Source organism: Protopterus annectens, chromosome 8.part0 (assembly GCF_019279795.1).
Source record: "Protopterus annectens isolate FY-2018-M chromosome 8.part0, PAN1.0, whole genome shotgun sequence".
Taxonomy (NCBI): Eukaryota; Metazoa; Chordata; order Ceratodontiformes; family Protopteridae; genus Protopterus; species Protopterus annectens.
Window position 1 is genome coordinate 1,466,906,483 of NC_056741.1, and position 22,232 is coordinate 1,466,928,714.

The following is a 22,232-nucleotide window of genomic DNA, read 5'->3' on the forward strand; positions in this document are numbered from 1 at the left end:
GAGGATGTATTTGATTTTAAGTAATGTTTTTCATCGGCTCCCGACATCTGCAAAGTCATGCAAACAAAATAAAAGATTTACTGAAAATCAAATATATTATTTGATGTATGGTAGAATGAGACTGACTGTCCGTGTTTGTATGGCAAAAAACAAGCAACATCACAACAGAAATTGCATAGCAGTCAACATAGTATAAGCAAAATATAATGAGATTATTTACTCTGAAATATCCCCAGATATGCTTATTTTGGTAATCTATCATTGTAGACTGTATCACTACTACCATCATTTAGTGTCTCACAAGCAAATAAAAAAATCAGTGCAATATTTTATTTACATGCTTATTTTTCTTTTCATAAGCCCAGTTTCTCTCTCAGCAAATAACACTATGGTACAGGCATAAATGATAGTAAGAATTAACTAATTACGAACATAGCATATGCACAGTTGAAATACAACAGCCTTTATTTTTATTTTGTTTTATATCATCACACATTTCAGATTCGAGATTTTTTTTATTTTTGGTCTGTAGTAGAACTGAAACAAAAGTTAAAGGCTGCACTACAAACTACATTTCTTACTTGTGACTGACCATCATGTAAGGGATCGCTTCACTGCAGCTTGTGGTGAATGGGGAAGAAATAATATTTGGTTATATATTGTGGGTTTTTTCCGCAGATCAGTGGCATGTCAGTCTGCTCTATCATATAGTGGTATGGAATCCTATAAACCCCTTCTTCCCCAGTCTGTAGCTTTCCACAAGAAAATCCCAACTACCCCCTGAGCTGAGGCTGCCCCCCCCTATACTGGTGAATGTAGTTATGTCCATGGGAAAACAGCAGTCTGGAGAATCCCCACAGCTGTCCACAGAGATTGGCTTAATGTTTGTCATTGGCCTTAAACTCACTTACATTTGGCTTTTCTTCCCCTAGATTAGCTGAACCATGAAGCATTATCTCTGGCACATTCTTCCTCAAAGCCAACTAGTTCTGCTAACTCTCATGGACAGCAAATCATTCTTATTACCAATTCCCAGCAGGACGCAAAGTGGCCTACATTCAGTCACACATCATCTTGCATTCCAACCCCATCCCAGAGAATGATAAGCAGGTGATGCCTTACCTTTCCTTTTGCCTCCTTGACAACTGAACCACTAATTTAAATCAGGTCACCCGAGTCTGGTTTTATCCCTCTGAGGCAATGGAAATGGCTGTATAGTGTGTAGATCCATATGTGTTTGTGTGGATGTTTACACAAAGAATTAAGTAATACAGAAATCTAGTTTGCTGCAATCAGTCTGAGAATACAAGTATTTGCAGGTGTGTGCATCCATGCATATGTGTCGGTGTGTGTTACTGCTGCAATTCTGAAAAGTTCAGCATTGTTTGTAAGGTTACTCAAGTACAATGGAGTGATTCAGGAGGCCACAGCTCCAAGGTGTATTACCTAATGCTGTTGTCTCACAGTGCTTCTTTACCTAATGCTGTTGTCTCACAGTGCTTCTTTACTTAATGCTGTTGTGTCTCACAGTGCTTCTTTACCTAATGCTGTTGTCTCACAGTGCTTCTTTACTTAATGCTGTTGTGTCTCACAGTGCTTCTTTACTTAATGCTGTTGTGTCTCACAGTGCTTCTTTACTTAATGCTGTTGTGTCTCACAGTGCTTCTTTACTTAATGCTGTTGTGTCTCACAGTTCTTCTTTACTTAATGCTGTTGTGTCTCACAGTGCTTCTTTACTTAATGCTGTTGTGTCTCACAGTGCTTCTTTACTTAATGCTGTTGTGTCTCACAGTGCTTCTTTACTTAATGCTGTTGTGTCTCACAGTGCTTCTTTACTTAATGCTGGTGTGTCTCACAGTGCTTCTTTACCTAATGCTGTTGTCTCACAGTGCTTCTTTACTTAATGCTGTTGTGTCTCACAGTGCATCTTTACTTAATGCTGTTGTGTCTCACAGTGCTTCTTTACTTAATGCTGTTGTGTCTCACAGTGCTTCTTTACTTAATGCTGTTGTGTCTCACAGTGCTTCTTTACTTAATGCTGTTGTCTCACAGTGCTTCTTTACTTAATGCTGTTGTGTCTCACAGTTCTTCTTTACTTAATGCTGTTGACTCACAGTGCTTCTTTACTTAATGCTGTTGTGTCTCACAGTTCTTCTTTACTTAATGCTGTTGTGTCTCACAGTTCTTCTTTACTTAATGCTGTTGTGTCTCACAGTGCTTCTTTACTTAATGCTGTTGTGTCTCACAGTGCTTCTTTACTTAATGCTGTTGTGTCTCACAGTGCTTCTTTACTTAATGCTGCTGTGTCTCACAGTGCTTTTTTACTTAATGCTGTTGTGTCTCACAGTGCTTCTTTACTTAATGCTGTTGTGTCTCACAGTGCTTCTTTACTTAATGCTGTTGTGTCTCACAGTGCTTCTTTACTTAATGCTGTTGTGTCTCACAGTGCTTCTTTACTTAATGCTGTTGTGTCTCACAGTGCTTCTTTACTTAATGCTGTTGTGTCTCACAGTGCTTCTTTACCTAATGCTGTTGTCTCACAGTGCTTCTTTACCTAATGCTGTTGTGTCTCACAGTGCTTCTTTACTTAATGCTGTTGTGTCTCACAGTTCTTCTTTACTTAATGCTGTTGTCTCACAGTGCTTCTTTACTTAATGCTGTTGTGTCTCACAGTGCTTCTTTACTTAATGCTGTTGTGTCTCACAGTGCTTCTTTACTTAATGCTGTTGTGTCTCACAGTGCTTCTTTACTTAATGCTGTTGTGTCTCACAGTGCTTCTTTACTTAATGCTGTTGTGTCTCACAGTGCTTCTTTACTTAATGCTGTTGTCTCACAGTGCTTCTTTACTTAATGCTGTTGTGTCTCACAGTGCTTCTTTAATTAATGCTGTTGTGTCTCACAGTGCTTCTTTACTTAATGCTGTTGTGTCTCACAGTGCTTCTTTACTTAATGCTGTTGTGTCTCACAGTGCTTCTTTACCTAATGCTGTTGTCTCACAGTGCTTCTTTACCTAATGCTGTTGTGTCTCACAGTGCTTCTTTACTTAATGCTGTTGTGTCTCACAGTGCTTCTTTACTTAATGCTGTTGTGTCTCACAGTGCTTCTTTACTTAATGCTGTTGTGTCTCACAGTGCTTCTTTACTTAATGCTGTTGTGTCTCACAGTGCTTCTTTACTTAATGCTGTTGTGTCTCACAGTGCTTCTTTACTTAATGCTGTTGTCTCACAGTGCTTCTTTACTTAATGCCGTTGTGTCTCACAGTGCTTCTTTACTTAATGCTGTTGTGTCTCACAGTGCTTCTTTACTTAATGCTGTTGTGTCTCACAGTGCTTCTTTACTTAATGCTGTTGTGTCTCACAGTGCTTCTTTACTTAATGCTGTTGTGTCTCACAGTGCTTCTTTACTTAATGCTGTTGTGTCTCACAGTTCTTCTTTACTTAATGCTGTTGTGTCTCACAGTGCTTCTTTACTTAATGCTGTTGTGTCTCACAGTGCTTCTTTACTTAATGCTGTTGTGTCTCACAGTGCTTCTTTACTTAATGCTGTTGTGTCTCACAGTGCTTCTTTACTTAATGCTGTTGTGTCTCACAGTGCTTCTTTACTTAATGCTGTTGTGTCTCACAGTGCTTCTTTACTTAATGCTGTTGTGTCTCACAGTGCTTCTTTTTCTGCTTTTGTTCTTGGCTAGGATACCTTCTTTACAAAGTCTACATGTCTTATCTGAGTACATGTATATATTTCATGAAGTTTATAGTTTTATCCCCTATCATAGCTATATTGCAAGTATGTAAAGAGGTAATCCTCTAATTAGGTGCATGTGCAATGTGAATCTGCAGGCAAGCAGGCACGTGTTTGCGTGTCTGTGTATGTGTGTGGCCTTTGGTGGCCTGATGTCTTGCCCAGAACTATCTTTCTGAGTTACCCCCCTCATTTGCTGTGATAGTCTGTCTGTCCCACGACCCCGAATATGATAGAATATAGCATGTATAAATTAATAAAATTTGTTGCCTGATTGCGACATTTGAATTGCAGCTGTTCTCAGATAATATAATATAATTAGATGTTCTCTAACTTCATCTAGAGCAGTCAGAAACTTTTCAATTAGGATTAAGACAAAACTGAACTCTACTACAAAGCTAAATCTCATTTGTCAAGAAGTTATTTCCTCAAAACAGTACTCAAAAGAATCTCTTTTGCAGAATTTTGGAATTCTTTATCGGAGAGTGCTGCACTGTGTAAATCATTAAAGTTATTTGTATATTTACTGATAGTGTCCAGAGGGTAACTATGAGGTTCTAAAGTTCATGACTCCTGTTTTTTTTCATATTACCAAAGTGTTATGTTTTCGTAAAGTAATTTCGAATAGCTGTAAATGTATTTGCTTGCAGATATTTATGTACCAAATGACTGCTTTTTTTTATTTAGTCACGGTGAAAGCAATTTTGCATAGCTTTTTTTAACTTGCTTTATTTCTGTGTGGGTTAATGCTTTTTACCTGTGCCTTTTTGACTAAGTTCAACCTTTTTTATTCTTAAGCTTGTTTACAGAACTCATTATACTGGTAAACTGTTCTTGCCACTGAAGTTTCTTTGTTTGTCACTAGCAGAATTCTAACAGTGCGGGTGTTCTTACCTCCACATTTGAAAGGGCAGATTTTCATTTATTTTATACATCCCAGTGAAGTTAAGACAGTATGTCACTTCTAAAAATTATTAGAAAGCAAAGCACGTGGTTAGAATGCATAAATTAATGATCCTTTAATATAATAAGCATACAATTTAATGCATGCTAAGAAACAATGTTAAACTGGTACATTTAACATGCTCTCAGAGTGGAGTAGCATAAGAAATTTTAAGCTGGCAGGTGTCAGAAATCAGTTATTTTTATTATTGTAATCAACTGTATTATCAGTAATAATTTCTTGATAATTAAATTGCTAAACAGTCAAAGCTGGTATATAGTTTCTTGTTACGGATCTTTGTAAATAGTTATGTTTTATTCTGTTCACTTTATTATGTTTTCTCTTTTGTTATAAAAGCTTCTTAGAAAAATGAGAAAAGAAATGAATAACTGCAAAGAATAACATAAGGTGATTTTTTTTCACCTCTTTGATTTTAAGACTAATTTAAGTGCTTTGGAATTGCTCAGCTTGCATAGCGTCATTTGTTGGTTATGTAGGCCACTCGTCTGAAGCACATTTATATCTCCCTTATGCATACTTTAGTTGTAGTTTGTGTCGGTGCCAACTCTGTTTCATATTTCTGTATCTAAGCTGGTCCTGAGATAAGAGCTGTCAGCTGGTCTTTTATATTCAAAGAGCTTGAAAAGTTGTACTACAATAACATTTTTGGCTTCTCTTCAAATTTCTGTGACTGGTGGTAATTTATGTAGCAGAACCAGGCAGAAATTATGACATTGACCAAGTTATAAATAATACCTTATGACTTGAAGATCTGGAACAGCAGTTCAAAACTACGTGTTTCATATGTTTTCAAATTTCCACATGTTGCAAGTGATCTTTGCAGCTATAGTGGTAATTGTCCTACAATGTTCCACTCCTATATAGAAAATATATCTGCATTACATTTGTTTAATGGTACAAGACAGATGTAGTCTGCCCTTTTAAGTTTGTTTTTATTTATTCTGTATTACCAATTTTATACTTGCCCCATGCTGTGTTGAATGCTTCTGTGGTGACACTCTCTACCACCCATTCCAGTAGTTCATTCTGCAGGAAAACAATCCCCTCTGAGTGAAAACTGACATTTGGAGGTCCAGAGAATAGTTAGTTAATTCATTCTGCAAGCGATGCTCCCTTCTCCTTTATGTACAGCCTGTTCAGAATGACCCTTCATTTGTCCTTGATGTGATCTATTATTACCTCTTGGCTCTTCTGGTCTGAAGTTGGAAGAGGTCCGGCTCCTCTAGCTTCTGGTTTTACTCCTTCCTGTCCATTCAATGTCTCTTTCTGATAGCTCTCCCCTGAATTACGTTCAGCCGAATGCACTTTTCCTTGCATTTCTTCCAGAACATTGTATCTGCTTGTTGTTATTGCATAAAGTACAGATTCAGAAAGTACCAGGAAAAACTGTTTTACCTGAAAGACAGGAAAAGCAGTTACAATGTCAGCCCCCACTGAGAAAAATGATTTGATCAAGGAGCATTTAGGTTGTGGCACTTCCTGTACCATTAGATGAAGTGAAAAACACAAACAAGCGGTTAATCCCAATAATTAAGCAAAGCTTCTAATGGGTTACATCCTCTAACCCACCAGAATGAGTTTCAAACATCACACAGTCTCAGAATCTTTGTTTTTCATTATAGATTAATTCAGATGAGAATGAAATTCTGATATAATATTAGCCAAGTACTATTTTCAATTCAACTGCCATTTCAAGTACAATTCATAAGATGAGGCAGATACATTATTTTGAAGTCTGATATGTTTTAATTGACAATGAAAAGACATTATTTCCTATTTTCCTGGATTATATATTAAACATAGAAATTGAAATAAATATTTATAATTAATAAAAATGTATCTAAACACCTTTTTATCTAAGTAGCTTTTTGTTCTGATATAAAAACAATATAATCCATGTAACTAATATATGCAGTGATTTGTAAAACTAACATTTATATTAAAGCAGCTACCAATCTGTTTTAGTGCTTGCATCCTTGTATAGAGTGAAATGTGTATATAAAGTTAATGTAAAAGGATAACTATAGTAGCTACTGAACTGTATTTTTAAGTATTTATTTATTGCATTTGTTTGCTTAGAAAGTTTGGCCGAGCAGTGCCCTTTGTATAATGTAGCTTTTCTCCCTGTGCCTCCACTGAATGACATCACAGACACCATTTACATTGTTTCTTCATTTGTAGTCACTTTTATGCATGAGAGACAGTTTTATTATTTATACATCCTTGCAATTTAATCAGGATGTGGGAGATATCCAAAAGATAATTACTAAATACTGGAATCTATTTTCAAAAATGCCTAACAGTTTAAATATCTTTTTTAAAAAAAACAGCTGATATAAACCTATAGGAGAGGCCATAACATCAAAATATTCTAAAAACGGGACAAGAGTGAAAAAAGTATTAAACAATCAAAGACACAAGGGAACATATAAATGTGGTATGTGTCACAAATGTACCCATGTGGTGCTTTGTGAAGAATTGGTACTCTCTAGTATATGTATGACCTTTAAGGCAAATAAGCATTTTGATTGTAGTTTGCTTAGCTTATTATCAAATGTGTTTTTTCAACTATGTGGGGAAAACTGAGAAAGCACTGAAATCTGGGATATATGTTATGAGATTAACTAGAAAGTTGAAATGAATGCCCTATGTGGGCACTCCTTAAAATGTAAATTGCAGGCATTCTTTTTGGGTATTGGATCAGGTTGACCCTAATCCATGGGGAGGTCAGTCAGATACCTTCTCGAGTACCAGGAGTTGCTCTGGCAATTAAGATTAAATGCCAGTGCCCCATGAAAAATTATCTTTACTCCCAATTTTAAATTAACGGCAGCCAAATTCTAACACTGACCATTATGAACACATGGGGAATTATGGCAATTGGTTGAATATTTATGTGCAATCTGATGTAAAGATGTTTTCATCCATCTTTGGATATACGACAAAAAGGTATTTAGTTAAAAAGTCTTGTAGATACTTTTTATTAATTGTAAATATTTATTTTATTTCAGTTTCTATGTTTAATATATAATCCTGGGAAACAGGAAATTGTCATTTTTATACCAATAATGTTGCTTCTAGTAGTTTAAGAAGCTTTTGTTGAATGTTATTTATTCTGATGAAGTCTTTGTTTTGAGATGAAAACACTAAATAAATTTAGGTTTTAAGTACTTGGGTTTGTGAGGTATCTGCCACTGTTGAGTCATTTACTTGGTCATTGGTGGTGTCTCTGGTTGTCAGCATTTCCTATTTTTGGGTATAAAATAGAAGACACTATGAAGTAATTGTAAAAGATATATTGTTCCCCTATGTTGTATTCACAACCCAATCAGGTAGGATCAGTAACTAAAATTATTTGAGAATTTTATGTGTTTATAAGGAAGAATTATGGAAATAATTATTGGACAAGTGACTAAATTGTGATCACTGATTTTTCTGTTGAAGGAAGATGACTATAGACACTTAGATTTAAATTCAGCAAAAGGCTATGTGTTCTTTTGAACACATTAACTTGTGTCAGGATACACACCCTTATTTTGTTTTATTTCTTGCCAAATGTAGGTCCTTGAATGTCCAAGATAATTTGATATTGCTTTCATTTTTAAATTCATTTAGTTAAATGATACAGCATAGTTATGATTTCCTGTATCTTCAAACAAAAATCAAATTAAAGAAAAAAGTGAAATAAAAGGGGTTTTTAGTAAGTACTATATGCTGAATATTTTAATAGAATTTCATTGTCAAGTTGCTGTGCTGGCTTTTACTTGCATCTTGATCTGTTTTGAAAAGGAACTTGGAAAATAAGTTAATAAATCTGCACCCAAAGTTGAGCTGCTTTGCCAGTCCTGATTCCACGCCTCTGACTTGAGAAAATATCCTGATATTTTACAGTCAGAAGTGGAATGACATCATGGTACTTGGGCAATGATTTACTGGTGCCGAATACCTTAGGCTCATGAGAATGAAGGTGATTGAACTTTTTTACTGTTTCAAGTATGGAATCATTTTACTGTTATATAGTAGTAGAAAAGTTCTGACTTTGTGTCCCTCAATAATGATCGTGTTCTGTGGAAATAATGACAAGGAGGGTTCTTGAGTGAGTTTCTAAAATAACAGAGAGTAAAGATATTATGTTGATTTTTTTAAATATTTTTATGACTAGCGCAAAACAACGTCAACAGTTTTACCATGGAAGTTAGTATAACATTAAAGGTGAATTATCCAAAGGGTTATTCTTACATATGTTACCAAAGGCAGTCGGCCTCAGCATAATTTAACAGTAGAGATAATGTTGCAAAAGGTGTACTCTATTAGTATGGAAAATAGTCATTGTTTGTTTCACTATATATTGTATCAAAGCCCTGAAATAACCAAAATCCATCCTGCACATGCCTGCTGAAAATGCTACTGAGTTATTAAAAAGATTATTTTGCACAAATGTCAGTGAGAAAATATTTCAGCTTTTCCAGTTTTTAAACCAAAGAAACAATGGCTTTAAGTATGTTGGATGCTTTAACATTGAAAGATTAATATTCATGATATTAAAGCATTACATTTGAATTCACTATGACAGATGTGTGTAGCACATAACTTGCTTCCTTAACTCGTAAATAAAAAAAATATCTGCCTAAAAATATTAAAGTCAGGCTGTGAGTTACTGAGGCAAGTATATACATGATCAGTCCATCATTAATTAACTAACTCTAAAGGCATAACATTTGATCAATCCTTGTTCCAGAAAATGTAATGCATAACCGTATAGTCTAGCCAAAGTTCACATTTCCTTATCTAATCTGATTCACCCAGGGTAAATCCAGTGTTTTGTTTTGTAATGATACTGCCAAAAAACAATTGCAGAAATAGCTAAAAGAATGCAGGCACACCACAAAGGGAGGGGGTTATTTGCTGATGGGGGATAAAAAGTGATGATTTTGAAAAAGGGCAGATGTTGTAATACTTCTTGAGTCCCTCACCAACAAGGTAGTGGAACTAAAGATGGAGTCTGTAAGATCAGAAATAATAGCTTAAACAGCTGAATATGTAGTTCTGTGAACTCTTAATTGAGTAATCCCTTGTCAGAATATGTTGTGCACTGTTTAAAACCTGTGATCTTAAATTAATTCAATTTTAGCATATATAGCTTTTCTTGATGATGATGATGTGACAGTTGAAGGATAAATGGAATATGCCAGATATGGTGATATGCATGAAGTTTTTTTGAAAGTCTTTCATTTTATGCTGTTTATAAAATATTCACTAATTGCTAAGAGGCTATAGCAAAGTAGGAGGCTACATCAGATATGACCACGGTATCCCTCCCTTTCTCTCTCTCTCTCTCAATCTCTTACTTTGGTTTAGTAAAATAGTAGCATTTAAATACAGTTACAGTTGTGTATAAAAAAGTCTTTACAGTGTAATTGTGTTATATTCTGATTATCAATAGGGATTAAGCTGCACAAAAATGATATGCATTCTATATACAAGGTAAAATTAACTCCGACCCACAAGAGCAGCATTAGTCTATACCTGGAAATACCTTTGTGATCTGGTAATGTGAATGACGGAGGTTGGGAGGCCTCAAAATCAAGTTCCAGACTCCCACACAGAGTAATCCCTTTTTAGAACAGAATAAGTTGCATTATAATACATCTCAACTCCTTCATCTTCACGTGAACTAGAGAAAGAAAATAGACTAGGAGTAATGTAATCTCCATACTATCAACCCTTCATCCCCACATATCTTCTAATATGCATCCACTATATGCTTTCAGTGGGCAGACCTAGAAACAAGGAGAATCGCCATCACTTACCTACCATGCAGCAAGCAGAAGCCATCATTACAAAAAGTCTAGACTGGAGTTTTGTCTGCTCCTATTCAGATGGGATTCTTTTACTGTAATAGTACTTGGTTTAAATCACTTTAAATGAGAAAGATTATGTTGTGCTTCACTGTGTTACAGAAAATTGACTTTCCAATAAATGTAGCAATTATCACCCATTTAATAAGATACATGTTCTGTTCTTCAGAATCTAAATTCTTATTCCCTAATTCAATAGGCCCTCCATGGTTAGGTAAGAAAATTATCTGTATTACACACCTCATCTCTCTTATCAATTTCTGTATCAAAGGAATGTTATCCCTTTCTCTCCACATCTTGCACATTACTGACTTTATTACTAATAATATAATCTTTAATAATCATGAGAAAAAAAAATGTTGCTAAATTGGTTGTAGTTGGTCAGTGCAACAAAAATTAACTTTTCCTTAGAAATAACAGTAAAATGGTTTAGTCTTGTACAATGGTTTAGTCTTGTACATCACCTTCTGTGTTCACCATACTGCTCTTACTCATTATGGCAATGATGTGCAGTTGCTAAATTTATTTAGCTTGAGTAGATTTATGAGTTACTTTTAGAACTTATTTTTAGTTTTACACTTCATTTCACATACATTTGCCCAGTTTGCATTAACATTTTGAATCTACTTCTTATACAATATGTAACGTTTTCTCTAAAGATAAGTGCTTTTGAGGCACTTCTGCATCAGCCAGCCCAGATACAATTCTGTTTTATTTTATCTTTTTTGCCACCAAGTTTATAATTTTTATCCATTTAATACAATGATCTACAAAAGCTTCCAATATGATACTTTACTTGTGCACATGTCCTTTCATCAATCATATTTCTTTTTGGCATGAAATGTCTATTGAGTTCGCTATTCACTGATGAATATGTAATACTCTGCCACTCTATGAATAAAAAGGAATGCTGTATGGCTTCTCCTTCATGTTACATAAGATGCAAATTTACCTATAAATAATCTAATAACTTTATCGTTATACAGAATTGTACAAATCTGTTTAACCAAGCAGATCAGCCAAAGGGTTTTTTGAAGATTTTCACCATCTAAGAAATTCTTCTTTTTTTCTAGTCTGAATAGTTTAATTCCATAAATTGTGAAGAAACAGGGATGCTGTAGGGAATAACCAGATGAATATTTTAATAAAAAACATAAGCAGTGGTTAAGTGATTTTGTCTTGTATAGATAATACAGCTGCTCATGAAATGTGCCCTAAATAATTCTAAGGGTAAACCTATTCAAAAACATTGTTTTCAGTATATCCAAGTTGTGAATAAACAAATCCTTATCAGACACAATCCTGGCCAACTGGGCCAACTGTAGTACTAGGGCCTTATTTTCATGCAAGGGATGGCAGCTGCTGTAAAATAACAAAGCAAGTATGTAGTTTTTCTGTAAAGATTTGAAACAAATCAATATCTAAATAATTCAAAACTTCCTGGGATGACTGGAAAGTGAATCTCAAAAAAAAAATCATAAGTATTATTAATATAGCCAGTAAATTCTTATAGTTGATCATCTGTTCCAGTCCACAGGATACGGGTATCATCCAGTAATCTGGTATATAACTTTCAGTACCCTGAGCACCTCAAGATGAATATGTATAACTTTTCCTATTGGTCTATAACTAAACTGGCAGTATTATGAAAATATGACACATAAAAATAAATGAAGTTGATTTTTAACACCACCTCCATAAATTCCTACACCAGTTTGATATCTAAAGCGAACACCCTACTATTTGTAATTAAAAGTCATCATGAAACCAAACAAGACCAAGGTCATGCGGAATCTTGGTGAACAGATCCTTAATGTCAGTTGTAACAAAGACCACATTATCATCATACAATTCCATTGTGATTTTGTTTCAAAAACTTCCAAGAATCCTTCAACAAATATTCCAAAGATATGCAAACAATGTTAAGCTTGGTATCAATAAGCTTGGTCAAAAGATGGGTTTTAGAACTACCTCTATTCATTATAGGCTAAAGTAGTGCATCTTGGGAATTCCAAATATGGAGAGAATAATGGATTTTTTAACCCTTAGGAATTTGTAAAATACCCCATCACTTTTGACCTCAGAAAGGTGGTCATTCAACAGAGTCAATTTTATAGTAAGCAATATTAATAAAGCTATTTGACACTTCATAAATGTGATATGAAAGTTTTTTTTTTACCTTGGGTAAATGGGAAATTGACTTCTGCCTCAGTATAGTGTACTGAGTGAAAGGGTTATTTTAGTTATTTATTTTTCTATAAAACAATACTATTTAAAAACTTGTTTATCATCTAGTCTATGTGACAGGCACTTGTTTATTACATTATTTTATGTTTCTAGCAGTCTGATAAAGACACCTTTATATTAGTCTATGTTACTAAAAGACACCCGTTACATTCTTTAACATTTTTAGAAGTTTGGTAAGGTACTTGTTTGTTACATTTTTTTTATATTTTTCTCATGTAAAATTGCATTGTCATAGGGTTTGGCAGGCTTGACTGGAACATTCTGGGATTGGTGCCAACGTCTCTAGTCTGTTCTGGAAAGTCTTTGTTGATCCCTAAAGGTTAAGGTTCCCAGGAAAACTGGTAAAATGCTAGGGAATAAAAACTGGGACTCTCTTAATTGGTAGAAGCCTCACCTTTGCAGTGGATGCACTGTTCAGGACTTTCCTGATAGTGTTCTACCTGACCACAGTGGGGTTTCTTAGTTGAAATGTGGGCTAGGATGAAGTCTCTTACTTTATCAGTGATGCATTAACTCTTAAATCTTGCCTGACATAGAAGTATAGCTGGTTTACTATCAATATTAATGCTTACCTGACATAAAAGTATAACTGGTTGATAATACTGTTAATGCTTGCCTGATATAGAAGTGTAGGGGTGTATTGTCTAATAAAGCTTTGTTCATTGCAGTGAAAATTCTTTGTCTTGATCATTTCTGTCCTGCTAAGAATTTGTGTTTAGGAAATACAATAAGTATCCTGATACTTCCAACACCAACTTGGAAAATGGAACAAAACCACACAGTGAACTGAAAGGAACATTTTTAAATAAAATATACACTTGGTTAAGCATTTTTATCCTAGTATAACCAAGAATTTGTCAGAATTTGATTAATCAAATACCTCTCTCATTTAAATCACCCTCATAGTGCATCACATTTACAGTTATAACTAATGAATAGAAAGCACATAAATCAGCCTTAAAACACACATAAAAAAATCCAACATATTCATTCATTAAGTACATTTGCTAAATACACTTGTTAAATAAGTAAAACTAATTAATTTCATATAAAAATTCCATGAAAAAACTTTTATCCACATCCAAACTTGTTCTAACTGAAACAAAGTCTCTACCTAAGGCAAAACATTTGTAGGATCTCAGTTTCAAAGTACTAGTTATACATAATTGATCGTTCAGACCAGGGAGCACATGAGCATTGAGCCTAATCTGCCATAATAATTCTTTTGCCTCTATATAATAATTCCAAGGACCCCCTTTGGGGTTTCTGCAAATCAGCTGCATAAAACAAGAAATTGTATGTGATAAAATTCAAGATATGTTTAAATAGAGACTTGTTTTTGTCACTTATGGTTAATTTCAAATATATGTTCATAAATGCAGTTTCTAAATTTCCTGTAGATATTATTAGCATATTTTCTATTATCATAGTCCCATCCAGATAACTAATTTTGGTGTTCCTACTAACACAAGTGAAATTCAAAAAAGAGCTTGTATTATTGCAGTAATCAATGAAAATAGGTATTTCCTCCTCTGTTTTTTTTTTACATGCTATAAAAATGTCATCCAGAAACACATGTACAAAACCCACAGGGATATGAAAAAAGTGGTAAATAGGTACTTTCTTTCCAATTCCAGCATAATGATGTTAGAAAAAATGTGGGCACAGGCGACATCCATTGCAATTCCCCTTTTCTGGAGAAAATACTGACCCTCAAAGTAAATAAAATTATTTTTAAAATAACCTCCATAAATATAGTCATAAAATTTCTCATCATTTCTGAACTCTGTAGATGTGGATAAAAAGTCATGAAACCACTCAATTTCCAAATCATGTGGAATAACATTAAATAAGCTTGTAACATCAATAGTTAAAAACAAAATAATTTAATCAGAAAAATCTAAGCTGCTTAATTTACTTATAAAATCCTACAAGTCTACATAAATGGTCAAATAAATCCAAACTTTTTTTTTTTAACTTGAAATCAATATTTCTGGCTAAAGGATGTATGTTGGCTTTGCTTGCATTCATTATCAGCCTCATAGGGGTTCTAGGATATACTTGTGTATCTTTGGTATTCCAAATATGGAAGTTAATGATGGATATTTGCTAGTTAAAAATGTCAGAAGATCATATGTAATTGAACCCTGGTCGAACATGCCTTTTATCAAATAATTGATGTTTGCATAAGAAATGTTAACCACATTTAGTGAGGATTCCTCATAAAAATCAGTATCAACTAATAAAATCATTTTACTACAATAGTCAATTTTTTTCATAATAGCAACCCCCCCCCCACCAACCTTATTGGCTTCATTACCCTTATGCTTCTGTCATTTTTTTAAACTATTAAGCAACTGATATACTGTCCTACTCAGATTATATTGTTTTGTACCCTTAGAAGTCCTGAAGTCAAATTCACACAACTTTTCGAACAGTATAAGTGGTAATTGTAAAGGGGGGTTGAATAAACCCATTTTTCAAGTTGGTGCTGGAAGTATATGTTTGTTTTTCCTGTGGATCTTGCTAACATACTCCGATTGGTTCATAATAACAACTCTACCCCTTTGTATGGTTTCATAATTCTAAAAGTACTTACACCACAAAGTTCAGACAGCAATTCCCACTCTTTTTCTATGAGACAAATTCCATTAAGTATAAGAGGTGTATCTAGACCATTTGGAGACCAGGGCAAGGCCTTCATTTGGTGCCACCTCCAAGTTGAGAGAAAACGGTTGAGTTGAGGACCAAAAATAAAAAGTCTGAACATTTCACAAGAAGAAAATGAAGCAGAAGCTCATACCTTACTTCATTTAGACTAAACTTTTTATGCTACTCAGATTGAAGATCCCTGCTCTGCTTTATTAGCATCATCTCTAACACTTGCACTGAAGACGTAAGCTTCATCAGCACATACATAGGACCTGGTTGCAAGATAAATTTCATTCCTAATCTATGAAATAGACTACCCTTACATGCCAAGCAAATACGATTATTGCCTACCTTTTTACAACCAATCTCTGTAATTGGATGGTTATTCACAAATTCACCCAGAAGTACTTCCTACTGCATTCTTGAATAGGGCAACTAATACTCAAGTGTATTTCCCTTATACTGCCTAGGCTTGTCAGTGGCCATCTAGTCCACATGATTAGCATATATCCATGAGCATATCACTTTTGGGTAACGTTTAAACTATTTGATTACATTTTTGGAGATTATGCATTTTGAGTAGATAAACTAGTCCCAATATCCTTTTTAGGACCTTCAATGATTATCATCTAGCACTGAAATAACTGATCCTAAACTAGTTGACAGGTTACATTGAATTCTTTCACATAGACTCGATTCATGCAGTCAGTAAGAACATTCAGCTAATATTCCCCTTTCACCTTTACATAGCAAAAAAGAAAAATAACTTTATCTTCTCCGACATTTTATGAGTCCAAAATCATTGTCATGTAGGGGGAAAATGTTGAAATCAAGCAACCTAGCAATAAGAGTTTTAAATGGTGTAGCATGTTGTCACATGCCAACATTCAGCCAAATTCCACTTCTAATAATGTGTGAGTTATCATCCCTATATGTGTTTATAAACCAGCAGGTGCATACTAAAGCACTGCTATATCTTCTTCAACGGCATTTGCATGATTACACATAGACACCTCCTCAAAAGACATAAACCTCCAAAGCACTAGTTTCCATATATAATATCTCCAAAAACAATTAATGATACACTAACTAGTTGATTTAGACAAGCTTGGAAAAGCAAACTCTACTGTTAAAAGGATATTCTGTACTCCTACCTCCACCCCACATTTTTTAAGGAATTCTGTCGTAAACAAACTCTTTTGTATAAAAAGAAGAAATTGCCAAGAAACATATAAAGTAATCCAATTCTGCCTGTGCTTCTGTGAAATATAATCAGAAAATATTTCAGTGATGAGATAAGTAGGTACTTCTGACAAATTCATAGTTCCATCAGATACCTCATTCCTTTACAGTATTGTATACGCCACCATATTGGATTCAGGATGATCCAGTTGCAGCAGCAAGTAGGACTTCATCAGAATACATTAGAGTAAATGTCACTTCTTGTATACAATATTCAAACTAACCAAAATAATACTACTATCCATTAAAGAAATGCTCAATGTAAAACAAAACACTCATTTTCATCCTATGAAAATTTGAATAACAATATAATAAACATCAGATATTAAAATAATGTGAATAAGCGAATGTATTGATATAAATCTGTGTTAGCATTCTAAGCTGCCACAACAATATAGGTTATCAGGGATGGAAGAGCTTAATGTTCTTATTGCTAATTTATTAAATTCACTTATTTTAAGCTTGTGAAAGTAGATTTTTGGTATCCTGTGTGGACCTTTCCCCTCAGCAGTTTATTTTTTTTCTGTTAAACATAAATACATATTAACAAAGCTACTTCATAATCTAACAAGCCTTTAAACTAAAGTAGGCCATTATTTATGTTAAATACAATAGGAATTATGCTTTGTCTGACACTGGATTAAAAAGTATCAGCTGACAGAATAATCTAACCCACCATGCACTGATGAAGCTGATAGCATGAGTGCGTGGCTTGAATATACGCATCTCTTCCAAGTTCCTCCTGCTGCAATATCATGTTTTCCAATAAATGGTAAACTAGAGCAGTCTGGCAATAATTCATTTCTAAATATTTCCATTTATTGTTTCCATTCTGTGTCTGCCCATTATTTTACTTCTTTTGTTAATTCTCGTCAGCCAATACTGAAGCAGCTTCTTGAAAAGCTGTGCCCCCTTTTCTTTCAGATATAAGAAAAATGCTTCTGTCTCAGTCAACTGCCATGAGAGAAGCTGATTCTGACTGTAATGTCAATGCTAGTGCTTGCTAATTTCACAGTTGCACAACTGTAGAGAAAAGGAAGCACTACTATTTGCATAAAGTATTGCAGTGACAACTGTGTGATATCCACCTGTCAATAAAAGTAATATAAAATTGTAGTTACTATTTACCAAAGTGAAGGAAACAAATAAAACCATAAAAACCCTTATGCAGAAATGATAATCAAACCCTCCCCAAAGTACTTCAGAATCAAAAAAAAAAAAACAAACAAAAACAAATAGCTGTAAATTATAGTTATGTATTTATTTGTTTTTGCTGTAACTCCGCACTACATGTGGTGGGCAACTTGACTGCTTACCTAACCAGTACCAAGTCATCACACATCTAGGCAGTGTTCTTAATTCAACAGACACAGAGAATATCAATGTTTCCTATTCCGCAGGCCATAGGCAAGTCCCAGGTTCACAGTCCCATCCCAGCAGAAAATAAATAAAATAAATAATGCTGAAGTTTAGCATCTCTTTAATACTAGGGATATTTATCATAAAAGAAATAGTCACCAAATCTCAGCTTACTGAACAAATTTAAATTTTCAAATGTGGCTAGTGCCCTTATAATACAGAAAACTATTAACTGCTTGTGCTGTCCTACCTGCCACACTCTATGCCTAAATCTGAAGCTTTACTGATGTTTTGACGCAGTGCCTCAAGCTTTCCCTAACATAAACAGAAGTATAAGATTGTTTACATAGAGCCCAAGACAGGTAGGGCTTGGCCAGAAACAGACCGCAGCAAAAAAAAAATAAATAAAATAAAAAACAAGAAAAAAATAAAATTATTTAGATAAGAGCTGGGTGATTTTTGCACCCTGTATAAACTGGTGCCTAAGTGAATTTCCCCAGTCACCCTGCCTTTCCTACATTTCTAGCAAATATGGTGACTCTTTGCTTTCAAAGCTTTTCACCTTCATCATCTGTACTACCAGGATGGGTGGAGGATTAAAGGTACTTATGCCTGTGCAAAAAAACTTTGCCAGACCAAGTCTCTGTCCCATATTTGTAATGCCAAAAACCTAAATTTAAGTTGCTTAGAAACAGCCATGACTCAATAAATACATCATGTAAATGTGATCTTCTTGAGGGAACAAAAGTAATCTCAGGCTGTAGAAAATTTGCATGCTCCTTAAGCAAGGAATGTTCACTATAATTAATGATTTTACAATCATTGTCAGCATTGAAAATCATGTCCACTTCTACTCTCAGATTGTAGTTGTTTCTGGACTGACCTCTTCCCCTTGCCACACTGAAATGCCTCCCCATTCTTCCAGAGATTCCACTGTTGAAAAGAAGTTCGTTGCTTCCCCTAATGATGCTGCTTCAAAGTGCATAATTATTAGATGGTTATCATTAAAAGATAAATTAGTGTCCACATATGTTCCACTTACCTCAAAGTCCTCCTCATCTAATTTTAACTTTCTTTCTTTTCTCGTACAAATATTTTACAATGAATTTCAACTTCTCTAAAAATCTTTTTATATTTGACTCCATGAATCAAATAATAGGTCTTTAGTGATAGCGACATAAATGTGAGTAACGTCAACAGCTAGTTTGTCAATTTCATGTCTTTGTACTTATCTAAAGTCTCCATGTTCACATCTGTGCCTATCAAACCTTTTCCAAACATGTTGGATATTTCCAGCACTGAACACCTTACGGTACTCTGCCAACATGTATACACTCATGCAGATAGTAGTTCTCAGACTGCAGTTTCTGATACATAAACAGCTTCTTTTCAAAAACACTAAGTTGGTGAGCCTAAGGCTTGCATACAGCTGTAATTACAGGGACTGAATCAATTTCAGTGTGAAGTCATTCCTCCAATGAAAAATGGTCATTAGATATATTACTACTCAAATTCCTAACCCCAGTAGCACCAAGGGTGTCATTAATTCCTTAGAACTTGTTAATGACCTGGTGCCTGCTGAGATGGGGGGTGGAAAATTCACCTTGGACTGATTCCCAGATACAAACTGAGGTAAAATCTGAGATAATTGTCTGACCAATAAGGTTAAGTTGCCCACAAGAGGCTAAACCATCTGTAGAAGCATCCTGTCAAATTCTCTGCAATGGCTACTTGAAATCCATCACAAAAACTAGACATAGACTGCAACAGAAGATCAGCCATTAGAATTTATTGAGTACGTTAATAGTACTTATGATTTTTTTGGAGATCCACTTACCAGTCATCCCAAGATATGCTGTGTTATTTAGATATTCACATTTGCAGGGATTGTAACAATGTGTTTGTTTCATAGCTTTACAGAAAGCAAGCATACTCTAATTCTTTGTTATATTACACCAGTTGCCACCCCTTGCATCTAAAAGAGCAATTATTCCACTTGGTCAGGGAGCTTATAGGGTGGATTGGAATTAACTGATAATTTTTTTTTCTTCATTGAGAAAATCCCACTCCAGACATGATACGAGAGAGCATACCTGTGGTTATTCAGTAATATTTGTTGTCGGTCTTGGTCATGATACAGATTTAGTTTAGTAAAACAAGTCACTTTTATTTGTTACAACATGACAACTCAACTGAAAAAATATTTACACTTCTGGCATCTTGTGCCAGCTGACTCTGGTTTATAAAAGCAATGCTTTATGGAATGTGTACAGTCTTAATATGACAATAGTTATGTTATAGATATTTAATATATATTTATGATATATACAAAGCATCTTCACAGTTTTATTCCACTTATGATAGCACATAGACACAGTAACTTAATAGCAATTTGGCCTGAGTGCCACAACAACAGATACTTTTAAAAAAACTGAAGTAATAACAGAAATGTACAAATACAGTGAAATAATAACAGCAATTGTATTGAGTCATCACTACAGAGTATGTAAAGGCAATGTAATGTAGCGACAGTTAAAGTCCCCAAGTACAGTGAAAAATATTAAAATAGAAGCAGAGATGTATTGGTGTTTAAGTGGACTGTTAATTAGGAATTTGGATCAGGTTTTTAAGACTTCTTACTTCCATTAATGCACTTGTCAGGACAGTGGGCTAGTTTTGCTGAAAAAAGTCTTTGATTATTTAATATGTGATGTTAAATTCTCTAAGGACAAATTCAAGCATATTAAAATAATAGTGAATTCTCATGCTAGAGACAGTCTATAGTACTCAGTTAAATGACCCAATACACTAAAAGGCTAAGTCATAAAATAAAGCTCTTTAATAATTGTATGGAAACATTAACAGGTCATCTTTATCTGCTTAGGTTGCAGGGACACACATATTCCTACCTTCATAATATTTCAGAAGTGGTACACTTCTATTAGCAATGGTGAATACCCAGGTCAAATCTATATAATCAACACTGTCTTATTGTCCTCATTATGCAAATATGCAAGTTGAAAAAGTTGGTTGTCTCACCTATAAGAGATTTAAGTCAGCTTGTGACTTTCTAAGCAAGTTTTTGGGTCACTAGAATGTTTCCTAGAAAGTAAATTTCATATCAGTGTCTATCCTCATCTTTAAGTATCTAGTATAACAAGCCTTGTTTCTTGAGGTGTAGCTATAATTATACAGTAAGACTGGTCATACAATTAATAATGGAAGGTACATTTATAGACAATAGAATTTGTCAAAGTTAAGTAACATCCTGATGGAAATGTGACAGCATGCAGCTGTAAATGAAGATAATGATGTCTAATGTTTTCACCTTCCCATATTTAGACTAAAATAAAGCATCTGTACTTTTAACTTACTGACTCTCCAAGAACTGTATCTGCCTAGGTGTGCTGCAGAAATTTCACGCTTCATAATCACTTTCTAAACCATTTATACTGTTGAGGGTTTTGGTGGAAGCAAGCTAAACAGGGCTGAGTAAACTTTTTCCGGTCGACTGTCTCCAGCTCATACTGTGGATTCCCCATGCAGATCATGACAAGCTGAGAGATTTAACTCAATGTATCATGGGTATATCTCACAGACTTCTCAATGAGTTATGCCAAGAAACACTTGCTATAGAAGCGACCAGGATGGTATCCACACAAGGCACATGGCCATCGTACTTCAACTAACTTCACTCCACATGGAGGAGCAGTGACATCACTTAAGATTGATGAGTTCCTCATTAAATTTATTTATATTACAAATTTTTATTGATTTTTTCCACCCATCCATCCACAACCCCTTTTGCCATTTTAGCACATGTGGTCAGGGTGCCATGTGAACAGTGACAATCATCTGGAGCCAAGGTTTATTCTGCCAGGTGGCCAGCCCTGGTGCGGCAATTCTGCCTGCCACAAACTCACATGCACTCTCACACCTATGGCCAATTTAGGGTATTCAGTCCACCTACTTCATGTCTTTAGAATGTGGGAGGAAACCAGAGCACCTGGAGGAAACCCAAGTGAACAAAGGGAGGACAGGCAAGCTCAACACAGACATCACCACAGCCGGTGGTCAAACTGGGGAACCTCTTGCTGTTAAGTGACGACACCATCCACTGCACCATTGATTTTTGTTTAGTGGGAAAGTCTAACTGGGTCTGGTGAGAAAAC